The 13,221-nt window shown below is 34.6% G+C and overlaps 1 protein-coding gene across 3 annotated transcripts in view; it reads left to right on the top strand.

Moving 5' to 3' along the window:
• Nucleotides 1–13,221, top strand: part of DPYD (dihydropyrimidine dehydrogenase) — an 865,822-nt gene that overhangs the window by 15,825 nt on the left and 836,776 nt on the right. The window lies entirely within an intron of this gene.

Here is a 13,221-nt window from a genome sequence, read left to right on the forward strand (position 1 = left end):
TGTGATTACATTGCCACCCACTGGATCCTGTGTAATCATTTTTGAATTATTCCATTGTTTTAATAATGACATCTTAAATTTGTTTAATTTCTATCATGATAGTACATGCATATCATAAACATTTAAAAATAGACAACTTTAAGGAATAGCAGTTCTATTCCTCCCAGTGATATGATGGCAAACTAGTAAATGGAAATTGGGGGAGGGATGGTGCAGAGAAGGGACATCCTGAATTGTAGCCCTTCCTGATTACCCTGGGGTACATGCAGCCTCTGTTGCTGATTTTAAGCCTTCCCTAAGAATATGGAATTGGAAAGAGATGTTAGCTATCCTCTCTCCACTGGATCTATCTTTCTCCTCACCCCTCTCCATCTTCTCACAGTTCCCTTTCTAGAAGCAACACTTTAGCTGTTTCTCATTTGCTAGTAAAATTCAAATTTTTATTCAGCCGTCAAATTTTTGGACAGTTAAAATGTTGTCATTGGCCATTTGCCTAGCAGTCTTGAAAGGCAGTTTTTTAAAAAGGCTGCCTAAAGTTTGAATTAAGATTTTAAAACTCTAGATATTTGGATTTCCTAGTTCCTCTAGTATAGTTTGAAGTAATTTTAAATTACCAAATAATGGGCCTGAAGGTGAGAAAAGATGAATCGTAAGATAGTACCAAGATACATTTTCCAAGTAATAGTTTTTAAAAAGATACTGTTGATACTAAACATATTTATGTGTTAAGATGTAATTAACTTAATAACCAAGGACGTTTCCTCAGCCTTGTCCATGTTAGATATTGCTTTGCTATACTAACATGTTGATCATTTCAAGATTCTGGTTATGGCAAAAATTCGAATTTGGAGTTGATAGAACCGATCCATAAATTGTGAGAAACACCATTTATATATATATCTAAAATTTTCACATGCTGCCTCCAACTCTATAACCTGAATTTTATGGGGTTATCATTCATTTGCATTAAACATTTTAAAAATAAAAATGCATAATGTTCAGTATAACAAATTTTAAAGCAAAAGAATTCGGAGATGTTTCATTCTTTGTGGTATTGTTAAATATAGATTGTTTCTAGCTTTTTAAGTTTTAGGTTTCCTTCATAGTAAATACCATAAGAGATGTATTAATTATCAGTCCTTTTCTTTCTTAAATCTTAACAAGTATGTAAATAGTATGAATGTTGCTCACAACCCATCCTATTTGTAATTAATTGGCAAACTTGTTAATTCCATCACAGAAGTCTTCCATTAAGTCAAATTATCTTCTATGCTAGACCAACAATCCTAATTACGATGTAATATTTATCATCCTTTGGAATAATGTTTATATCTTTGAGTAAGTTTAAGTGTTAGGAAGGTTTAAAGAAAGTGTGGAACTATGCAGTGTTGGGAGGTGCATCTTTTTAAATACCTGGAAGTTATTGCAGTTATTTAGATTGAAATGTGAAATAATAGCTGATTGTTTCCTAGTGGTATGCTCCATTTAAGAAAAGTCTTAAAAGGTAGCTTGTTTTGTTTACTATGCTCCTTTTACAAAATATTCTATGAATAAAATAATAAATAAATCTCATTAGTATCTGAATGTTACTAATTTGATGAAATTACCACTTATTATGTAGCAGCATACCATGGCTTTAAATTTATTTTCAGTCTGAAAATAAATTTAAATGTAAAATGACAGAGAAAGTGTAGTAAGCATTCTATTAAAATGATGGTGATAACTTACTTATCTTTGAGATGAAGAATATTTGAATGGCAACAGCAAACTTAATGATTAAAGAATTACTTGACATATGGGGATCATGTAATCTTTCCTATGGAAATAAAAGAAATCTAATTTTACCCAGTAAATCTGAAACACTGAACTTCTGACCTCTTATGCCTCTCACTGATTTATATTATTTATACATCTTCTAATTCTTGCTCTTATACTACTTTCATATATGATTTTTTATCAGAAGTAGGCTCATAGGCAATGTAAAATCATGGATAATTCAAAATATTTGGGAGCCTCTTTGTAGTAATATTTTTGTATGAGTGTGGTGATGTGATGGAATTAGGAGATTTGGTTCTAACCTTGACTCAGTCTTTAATGTGGGTTGTTGTTGTTCTTTTACTTCACTAGGTACCTATGTAAAGAGAGGTACTTTGTGGCTCTTACACTCTAAGGAGATACAGTTCAATTTATTGCAAGTGTCTATATTTATGCCTTAAATATAAAAATGTATTCTGTTCAGTATAACAAATTTTAAAACCAAAGAGTTCAGAGATATTTCATTCTTTGTGATATTGTTAAATATAGATTGTTTCTAGTTCTTTAAGTTTTAGTTTTGTTTCATAGTAAATACTGTAAGAGATGTATTAATTATCAAGCCTTTTTTTTCTTAAATCTTAACAAGTCTTCCTGGAAATACTTAGAAGAGTAATTGCCTGTCATCATACTCAATAAGCTGAAAGGCTAATGGAGCAGACAGGCATATAAGTAGAAAATTTTAGATGGTGTGGATTTCAATTGGACTATAAGAATTTGAGAGTTTAATAATATATGTAAACTATTGTACAAATTGATAAATATTAAACCCAGAATTTCTATTTTAATGGAAATGGCATTACGTGACATTTCTGAATAGTAAATGTACTTTTAGTACCAGAGCATCTGTAATTTTTTTACAATTAAAGAAGAATCTTAGCTTTTAGACCAGATGCCTGAACTTAATACAAATCCTACAATTGAAAGGTACCGGAGACGTGCTGTATTTCACTGTCAGTTTTTTGTTTGTTTTTTGCTTATATGTCGTTTGTAAAATGACATCAGAATTCAAGTGATGAGACAAACAGAACTAAGTATTTTTTTCCTAAGCCAGTTTTCTATCCCAGCTTTTATTTTCTGTGGATACCATTGCCCTTATAATCATAAATTGTTGCTATGGGAGGTCAAACAACCTATACTCATTATCATCAAGTCCTACTAGAACTTCCTTAACAATATTTCTGAGGTTTGTCTTTTTCTTTTCATTTCAAGTAACAATATACAATCAATGTGTAACCAGAAGTTTGGTATGTTGTGGCCTAATAGGCAGGTAATAGACTTTTCTTTGAGTCTGATTTATTTTGGGTCTTGTTTCCATGGTTATCTGCACCAGTGCAAAATTGATTTCAGTATTTACAGTGACTATGAAGCAATCCTTGAATTGCTACATTAAAAATAAAATGATACTAACATTATTGCTGCCCATAGAAGAAGTACAGAGTAGTGATTAACAGTGCCTAATCTGAAGCCAAAATATAGGGGTTAAGTATCTCTGTTACTTCAAACAGAGGCCCTGGAGGCAACGCCACACATCTACAACCATCTGATCTTTGACAAACCCGACAAAAACAAGCAATGGGGAAAAGATTCCCTGTTTAATAAATGGTGTTGGGAAAACTGGCTAGCCATGTGCAGAAAGCAGAAACTGGACCCCTTCCTGGCATCTTACACTAAAATTAACTCCAGATGGATTAAAGACTTGAACATAAGACCTAACACCATAAAAACCCTAGAAGAAAACCTAGGCAAAACCATTCAGGACATAGGTATAGGCAAGTACTTCATGACTAAAACACCAAAATCAATGGCAACAAAAGCCAAAATAGACAAATGGGATCTAATTAAACTCCAGAGCTTCTGTACAGCAAAAGAAACAATCATTAGAGTGAATTTGCAACCAACAGAATGGGAAAAAATTTTTGCAAGCTACCCATCTGACAAAGGGCTAATATCCAGAATCTACAAAGAACTAAAACAGATTTTTAAGAAAAAAACAAACCCATCCAAAAGTGGGCGAAGGATATGAACACTTTTCAAAAGAAGACATTTATGAGGCCAAGAAACATATGAAAAAATGCTCGTCATCACTGATTATTAGAGAAATGCAAATCAAAACCACACTGACATACCACCTCATGCCAGTTGGAATGGCAGTCACTAAAATATCTGGAGACAACAGATGCTGGAGAGGATGTGGAGAAATAGGAACATTTTTACACTGTTGGTGGGAGTGTAAACTAGTTCAACCATTGTGGAAGACAGTGTGGCAATTCCTCAAGGACCTGGAAATATAAATTCCATTTGACCCAGCAATCCTATTACTGGGTATATACCCAAAGGATTATAAATCATTCTATTATAAAGATACATGCACACGTATGTTCATAGTGGCACTGTTTACAATAGCAAAGACCTGGAACCAACCCAAATGCCCATCAACGATAGACTGGACAAGAAAAATGTGGCACATATTCACCATGGAATACTACGCAGCCATAAAAAATGAGTTTGTGTTTTTTGTAGGGACATGGATAAATCTGGAAACCATCATTCTCAGCAAACTGACACAAGAACAGAAAATCAAACACCATATGTTCTCACTCATACATGGGTGTTGAACAATGAAAACACATAGACACAGGAAGGGGAGCATCACACACTGGGTTCTGTTGGTGGGAGACCAAGGGAGGGACAGTGGCGGGGGCGGGGAGGTCAGGGAGGGTTAACATGGGGAGAAATGCCAGATGTAGGTGACGGGAGGATGGAGGCAGCAAACCACATTGCCATGTATGTAACTATGTATCAATCCTGCATGATCTGCACATGTACCCCAGAACCTAAAGTACAATAAAAATAAATAAATAAATAAATAAATAAATAATAATCTCTGTTACCTGTGGAAGTTACTCAATCTCCTTGTAATTTTGTTTTTTTATCTATAAACTGGCAATAATAATGCTAATGTCATATTGTGAAGATCGACCTGAAAAACCCTTGAAAGGGTGCCTGGCATACTATAAGCTTTCATTCAACTTCAGGTATTACTCAACAGTCATTTGATATAAGAACATTAAAAAAAGTGCCTATCTTTTTTTTCAAATGAAAGACATAAAATTTTGAGAAAAAGTAGCTAAAATGTCTTATTGTTGAAGTATATGTTAGACTGAGAACACATCCTGAAATTAAGTCACAATATTAATAGAGATAGGGTGTTTTGCATGGTGTATCTTGGGAGCACAGAAATGTGTTATCTACCATGGCCTGATAGGAGGGATTTAACAGACTGGTTGGAAGTGCAGATTTTGGGGAGCGAGTTGTGTGTAGGAGACTGTTAGGGAAGGTTTCCAAAAAAAAGTTTATAAAGGAGCATTGGATATATTTTATTCACATCATTATGCTATATTGTAAAAAATTTATGTCAGTTAAAATAGAGAAACTTATTAGCAGTCAATCAATGGAGATTAAAATGAATTACTTTTTTTTGTGCTGGCACAATAAAATTTCCATTGATCATTCTTTGAAATGAGTAATTTGTGGTTTAGGATTTTTGACATTTTGATGGATTTCAAAAAAAATACTTAAGCTGATGTAATTTCCCACTTGTCGTTTAAGTACATAAGCCAAATGCTTTTAATTTGAAGTTTCCATGCACCCTAATTCTGAATATTTTACATCGTTGATTGGACTGTCAGTGCTTCCCATCCCTAATTGGCCACCAGAATCACCTTGGGCACTGTAAAAACCAGGTTATAGTATATAACATGGAAAAACTTGCTAAAAGTGACTTAAAGAAGGCAGAACTTCATTTATTCCTCATAAAAGAAATCCAGAGATACATATAAGAGTGCATATAGCACCGTTTTGTTGTCAACAGATTTCTGTCTTTCCACTCTGATATCCTCAAGTTCACTTCTTTGTTGAAGTTAGGAGCTAGAGCTCTGAAAGCAGAGAAGAATGGGAAAAACAATATATACCTCTCCCTTTAATGAGACTCCCTAAAAGATACACAATTCTAAATACATGTTATTTCCTGGTACTTAGCTGAATGGCTTGTTAAAGCCTGGAAATTATAGTCTGTAGTTGAGAACTATGGCTCCCAATATATAATACTGATTTGCTACTAAGAAAGAAGGATAGAGTGTATACTGAGACAGAAGATATACAAACTGTGCTATGGACATTTGTTAAACTGACTGATTGCCAAGACCTGTGTATGGAAAATTGATAGGTGTGTAGGGAAATCTGAGATATTCTGATGCAGCTGATTTACTCAGAAGTATCTGTGGTAAGTTAACTTTTTCTACTTTAAAGCCAGTGATCCCATGATCAAGTATCAATTTCTTATATATTAACCTAAGATTCCTACATAAAAATGAGTAAAGAAATTACTTATTGCCATTTTGAAATTTTTTCTGTATTTTTTGTCAAGGTGCACTATAAAATTAAGCAATCTGAAGGAGTGGCCACTAAAGTATGGTACTCTCACTGGAATTCTGCATACACTCAAGGTGGGACAGTAGGGAATAGATGTATGTTTTGCATTGGAGATTCCAAGACCACCCCAGGCACATTGATTTACTATAAATACTCTCAGGATATAGAAGTTGTTGTATTCATGGTTATAGTTTATTATGATGAAAGGATAAATTAAAAGAAACAAAGGGAAAAGGCACATTGATCAAAGTTCAGAGGAAATCACTCACAAGCTCTCAGTTGTCCTCTCCCAATGGAGTTACTTGGCACGCATTTAATTCTTCCAGCAAATGATGTGTGACAACATGTGAAGTGTTTCCACCCAGGGAAGCTCATCCAAATCGTAGTATCCAGGCTGTTAATTGCTTATCAGTCATGTAGGCATACAGTGCTGTGTGACTGACTTAGTTATTCAAGGTTCAGACCACCAGAGACAAAGTAGATATTCATCATTTAAACTAGTCAACTAGTACAATGTCGCCCAAGGCCTTCAGCATAAAAAAGAACACTCTTGTTTGACAGAATAGTCCCAGCTTGGTTCCTGGGAGTGAGGCTGAGGGCCACTTCTGAAAACAGGCCTTTCTTGGGAATGCTGAGTGTTTAAGTCTGTTCTCATGCTGCTAATAAAGACATACCCCAAACTAGGTAATTTATAAAGGAAAGAGGTTTAATGGATTCACATTTCTACATGGATGAGGTACCCTCACAATCCTGGTGGAAGGCAAAGGAGAAGCAAAGGCACATCTTACATGGTGGCAGGCAAGAAAGCATATGCAGAGGAGCTACTATATAGAAAACCATCAAATCTCATGAGACTTATTCACTATCTTGAGAAAACTATGGGAGAAACCTTCCCAGTGATTCAGTTATATTCACATGGCCCTACCCTTGTGATGTGGGGATTATTACAATTCAAGGTGAGATTTGGATGGGCCCACAGTCAAACCGTATCACTCAAGATTTGAGCAACTCAGGCCTGTCAGGTTAATTCATTTCTATACATGTTTCCACCTGAAACAATAAAAAAGAAACAAAATATATGAAACAATTATTTTTTAAGATACTGGCTGTCAGGCAATGAAATACAGTGTTTCCTGAGGAACATAAAACAAATGAAGGAAACCCTAATATTTTTCTAGGTTACCCTCTTGAGTTTATAGGCTGCATTTCAGGAAGGGAGAAACCACACAGAGCCTGGTGGATGCCCTCAATTGGAGGGACAAACCTGAAAATCTAGGGAGACCAGGGCCGCTAGAGTTTGTAGAGCAGAATAATAGAGAGGCAAGAGCTGCTTAGAGAGAAACTGGAGATCTGCAGAGGATTCCCCTGAGTACTCCACAGATTAATGATTTGCACATGCATGTGGGAAAATGACCCACAGATGTGTAAAGAACAATCCGACAGAACTAGCACTCACATGGGTCTGGGAATAATGCCTCCTTCCACCAGCCAGACTGGAAAACTTCATAATTCACAGGACATTGGGTATTCAGAAGGTTTTTGCTTCTGTAGTGGGAAATAATTAGCCCCAGACCAAATGCTGCTTGAGTTTTACTTCACGAAACTTAAAACCAAGACCTGAGAGGATCAAGTTGTTCCCAAATAATTCAACTATGTCCTAGAACAAAACTCAAAAATATTTATAGGAATACAAAAATATCATGTACCCAATATAGTGTAAAATTCACAATGCCTATTATCCAATTAAAAATAACCAGGCATGAAAGGATGTAGGAAAATACACCCTTTAATGAGGATAAATATTAATGTATTGAAACAAATCCAAAGCTGAGAGAGATGTTAGAATTAGTAGAGAAGAACATTAAAACTGCCATTATAACTGTATTCTATATGTTCAAAAAATTAAGTAGCGGCATGGAAGATAGTTAGAAGACCCAAATTGAACTTCTAAAGCTGGCAACTGCAATGATATGAAAAACACATTGGATAATATTAAAAACAGATTAGACATTGCAGAAGAAAAGGTAGTTAACTTGAGGACATAGCAATAATAACTATAAAATGAAACACAGAGAGAGAAAAAAAATGAAAAGACTATCAGTGAGCTGTGGAACAACTTCAAGTGGCCTCACATACATGAAAATGGAGTTTCCCAAAGAGATGAGAGTGAAGCAGTGGGAGGGCAGAGAAAGAAAATATTTGAAAAAATGAATTCATAAGTCCAAGAAGACCACTGAAACCTAAGGAGAAGAAATATTAAGAAAACGACACCAAGGCATATCATAATCAAATTGCTCAAAACTAGTGATAAAGAGTTTATCTTCAGAGCAACCAGAGGGGGATAAAATGTCTACTAGATACAGAAGAACAAAGATAAAGCAATAGCACATTTCTTGTTGGAAATAATGCAAGTGAGAAGCAAAGAGCAGCACATTTAGCTTTCAATATAGAATTCTGTTTCCCAGTGAAATTAGACTTCAAAAACCAAGGCAAAGAGGAGACTTTTTCAGACATACAGAAGTTGCAAATGTTTGTAAGCAGCAGACCTGCATTACAAGAAATGTTAAAGGAAATCATATCCTTCAGTCAAAAGGAAATGATATAGATAAAAATGGGGGTTTGCACCAAGGATTAGATAACTGCAAAAATGGTAGCTACATAGCTAGATATATGATTTTTACTTACTATTTAAATCTCATTAAAAGAATTGGTCATTTAAATTAAACAGTAACTTATGGGGCTCAAAACACATATACAGGTAAATTTCTGCATGGATAATCGTTGAAGACATTATGCTAAGTGAGAGAAACCAGTTACCAAAAAAACCACATGATTCTGTTTATATGACATGTCCAAAACAGACAAATCCAGAGTTAGAAAGTAGATTAATGGATGCTTAAAGCTGCAGTTTGCAGGAAAATGGGAAGTGACTGCTAATGGGTACATGTTTTTGGCAGGGATATGTTTGATGAAATGTTTTAAAGCTCTGTAGATATACTAAAAATCACAAGTCATACACTTAAAATAGGTGAATCATGTGGTGAGTTATATCTCAATAAAGCTATTATAAAAAAGTACTTTACCTATAAAGAAAAAAAATGAAAATACTGAATGTGGGGTGGGGACAAGTAAAATGTGTGATAACAATGCACAGAGTGTTGGGTAACGTATATAATTGGTGAGACTTCACAGGAACATTTTCAGTAGTGGTAGGAAGGAGAAGTCTCAGTGGGTAGCTGAATATTTCTCTTTTTCTTTGTTAAATTGGAGATATGCATACATTTTTCTGTGATCTGTTCATGCTGTTTTCCTGTTTACCTGATAACATTTTCCTATTTTCTTATCAATTTGTGTGAGCTTTATATGTATTAGAGACTAACACTTTATCATTTTTTGATGAATTTGTTTGATATAGTTAAATGAGTGTTTGGAACAGGATTCCTAAATAGGATGAGAAATCAAATGTTAATTTCCAAGTGTCCATTCCAACTTTAATATACTAAATCCTAGGACCCAAAGAAGATGCAGAGTTAATTTTACTAATTCCTGGAAAGAAGCTAGGTTAAGTCAACTAGTATGTAGTTACAGTGGAGGACTGGGCATTATATTTTTATATCTTGCTTTAGCTATAAACTTAAATTATTTTAAGTGAAGTATTTGTGCTCTCAAATTGGAATTCCTAGGTTGTTTTTGGTAAAAAATTGGGATATCTTGATGTGACTCCATACTGCATATTATCTATTAGCTAATACTACTTTTTAAATGGAGAGCATTTTCTCTAGGCATTCAAACAAAGTGTATTAATTAAGAATACAAAATATTATTTATTAAGAAAATCAATGTAGCTTAAGTAATTATATGCATGAATTTTATTTAAAATATGTATTTAATACATTAAATTATATGTTTCTAATAGAACTGATCTTATTTTAGATATAAATTTGATTTCTCCTTATTCTAAAGATTACAATAGAAATCCATTTTAAAATATACATTCTTTAAATCTGTCCTTTCCAAACTTCCCTTCTGGGCTCACGTAGCACCTGTGTATTACTCTACAAACATATGAACATACTTAAGCCACTTTGTTTTCATTGTTATGACTGTCTCCTGCTGCTTCTTTAGTTTCAGGGACCATGTTTTTCAAAGGTTGGAGGTATGTGTGTGTACAATAAAGTACTTTTTAACTGAGATAGAGTCTCACTCTGACACCCAGGCTGGAGTGCAGTGGCGTGATCTTCGCTCACTTAAGCCTTCACTGCTTCCTGGATTGGAGTGATTCTCCCATCTTACCCTCCCAAGTAGCTGGGATTACAGGCACATGCCACCATGCCTGGCTAATTTTTGTATTTCTAGTAGAGATGGCGTTTCGCTATGTTGGCCAGGCTGATCTTGAACTCTTGGCCTCAAATGATCCGCCCACCTCAGCCTCCCAAAATGCTGGGATTACAGGTGTGAGCCACCTTGCCCAGCCTAAAGTTTGAAATTTTGACCCTGTAACACTTTAAGAGTGGAAACAAGTGATTCATTTGTGTTCTTGTCAGAACTTGTTGCTGATGTTATATTATCACAGATTACAAGGTTCAGTTTGAAGTGTTTCACTGCTGCTTCAGCAAGTCAGTTGCGTGATTAAACCTCAGAATGAAAGTGAGGAAAACCCCGACCTCACATTTTTGAGTAGTTAATGATTATATGACTTAAAATCTTTGTAACTACTGACAAGTACTGCATGGTGTTCCCTTTGTCCTTTGAAATAGAAAGAACACCAAGAAGAAAACAGAATTCCATTTGTACTGCTGCCATTACAGTCCTTTCGCTTTCCAACAGAAGTTTCTTGCTTTTTTTTTTTTTTTGACTATTTTGCTAAGGAATTTTTCTTATTAACAACTTTTAAAAAATATTTTCTCTAGGAAAGTATTTTGCTTGGTTTTGAGGACAGGAGCTTATATAAAATATGTTCTTGCTTTTGAGAGTTTTACTGACCAATTTGATGGGAGAGGACATATATATTAATAATGATTTGATATCATATCCTATATGTTAAATGAATGGCAGTGGCAAGAGCTTCCCTAGAATTTCCTGGGTATAATCTAACATAGAGGAATAGCCACTTCTTAACTTCTGGATGAAATGGTTTTTATTTAAAGCTTAAGGAAAATTAGCATTTAGACTAACATAGAGTGACTGGATCCTGGACATAGGGCATGATGCAAGCAAAGGTATAGAAATAGAAGTGTACATAGATTAAACAAACAACAAATAGGTTAGAGTGGAGGTAGGTTGGAGTGGCAAGTGGGTACCGGGTTGCACCAAAAGACGGTGGTTTTTATTAGTATGATATATTTAATGGGGAGCCATTTAAGCTTTGTGTATGTGTGCATGCGTGTGGGTATGTATGCACAAGTGTGCATTTATGAAGTATATCTGTCTAATAAGGGAGAGAAAGCACAGACTTGGAGTGAGTAGTCCAATTAGGAGAGTACTGTTGTATTATGATCCAGACATACTGCAAGAAGGATCTTCCATAGGTTGGAGAAATAGGGAATACAAAAGACTGGCCAGATGTGACTAACATGGACTATTATGTGGGTTTAAGGAACAAAATAAAAGTAATAGCTATAGATTGACCACTATATGAAACCCGGTTTGTCACAGAAGTAGTGGTATCATTGACAGAAATCAAGAAGAGTTAAAAGTTTTGGGTGTGGTGAAGGGCAATATGTTGTTTTTTGATGTGAAAAAATTGAGATCGTGATGGAACACACTTAAGTAGGTTATATATTTGACTTTCAATGACATGGATAACAGTAGATCAAGGCAAATATCTTGAGGTTTGGGATACAGATATAAAACTTAACTGCAGAAAGGTAATCATTAATGCCAAGCACTGACTATTTCCAAGGAAGAAGAGCAGAGGGGCATGCAATAAAAATTCAAGAACCCAGAATTGTGATTGGCAGGGACAGTGGAAGTAAAAACAGTAAAACCAGTGAAGAGAAAGGGGAGTCTTAATGCCAGGATGCTAGGGAAACCAAAGCTGATGAGTTTCTGGATAGAAGGAAGAATCAGCAGTATTGAATACTGCATAAAAATCATGGAGAGTTGTAAGTTAAACTAAGATTTAATAGCACAATAATAACACATGTTTTAAAATATGGCATTTTCTTGATTTTAAATAGTCCAACTCCTCAACTCACCCAATTCCCCAACTCCTCAGCTCCTTGCTATATGCTGATCCTTCTCAAAAATAGATATCTTATGATAATCCTTCCATTAATAAAATCCAGAAATGAAAAGTCATTTTTATCATTTCAGTTCCTATTTTTAACATAAATCACTTGCCAGCCCATATATATTTCCTTTTATCTGTTAACCATATAGATGAAGGGCAGTTAGTCAAGCTATGATTTATTACAGTTTTGTGAACCTGAAAATCATGCTATTTGCTCCATTTACTTAATTTGTAAAAAATTTAAACTCAATTAGCCCAGGTCCTGCTTTCATCTTTTCCTTAAAGTCTTGTTTTCCAGCTTCTCTAATTGTTGACTGGTATTATTTAATTTTAGCATACTGGTGTACACTTAGCCTCTTTTGAACTAAAATAACCCTTGGTCTTGTGAGCAGTGTCTTTTGTAAATCAGTGGATTGTGTACATAAAAGTTATTAGAGTAAAGGTAAATTATTATACTTTTCATACTACTTGAAAAGGCCCTCTAAGGCCAATGTTACATAGGGGTCAGGCAATTTATGTAAAGCAAGTTTTGAGGTAAATTGACTCATTTGTTTTGAATGAAAAAAAATGTAAATACTAAAATAGAGATTTTCTTACCCAGTGAACTGGTGAATTTTTTTGGTAAGGTAATAATCCCCATCAACTTTCCTTTCTCACAATTTTGTCTTGGGATTTTGTATATATTTATACATATGTTCAACTTTTGCAAACACAAGATATTCCAACAGTATTTTCATAGTTAT

This window comes from Aotus nancymaae, unplaced genomic scaffold (genome assembly GCF_030222135.1).
Source record: "Aotus nancymaae isolate 86718 unplaced genomic scaffold, 86718_ANA_hifiasm-v0.15.2.pri h1tg000103l, whole genome shotgun sequence".
Classification (NCBI taxonomy): Eukaryota; Metazoa; Chordata; class Mammalia; order Primates; family Aotidae; genus Aotus; species Aotus nancymaae.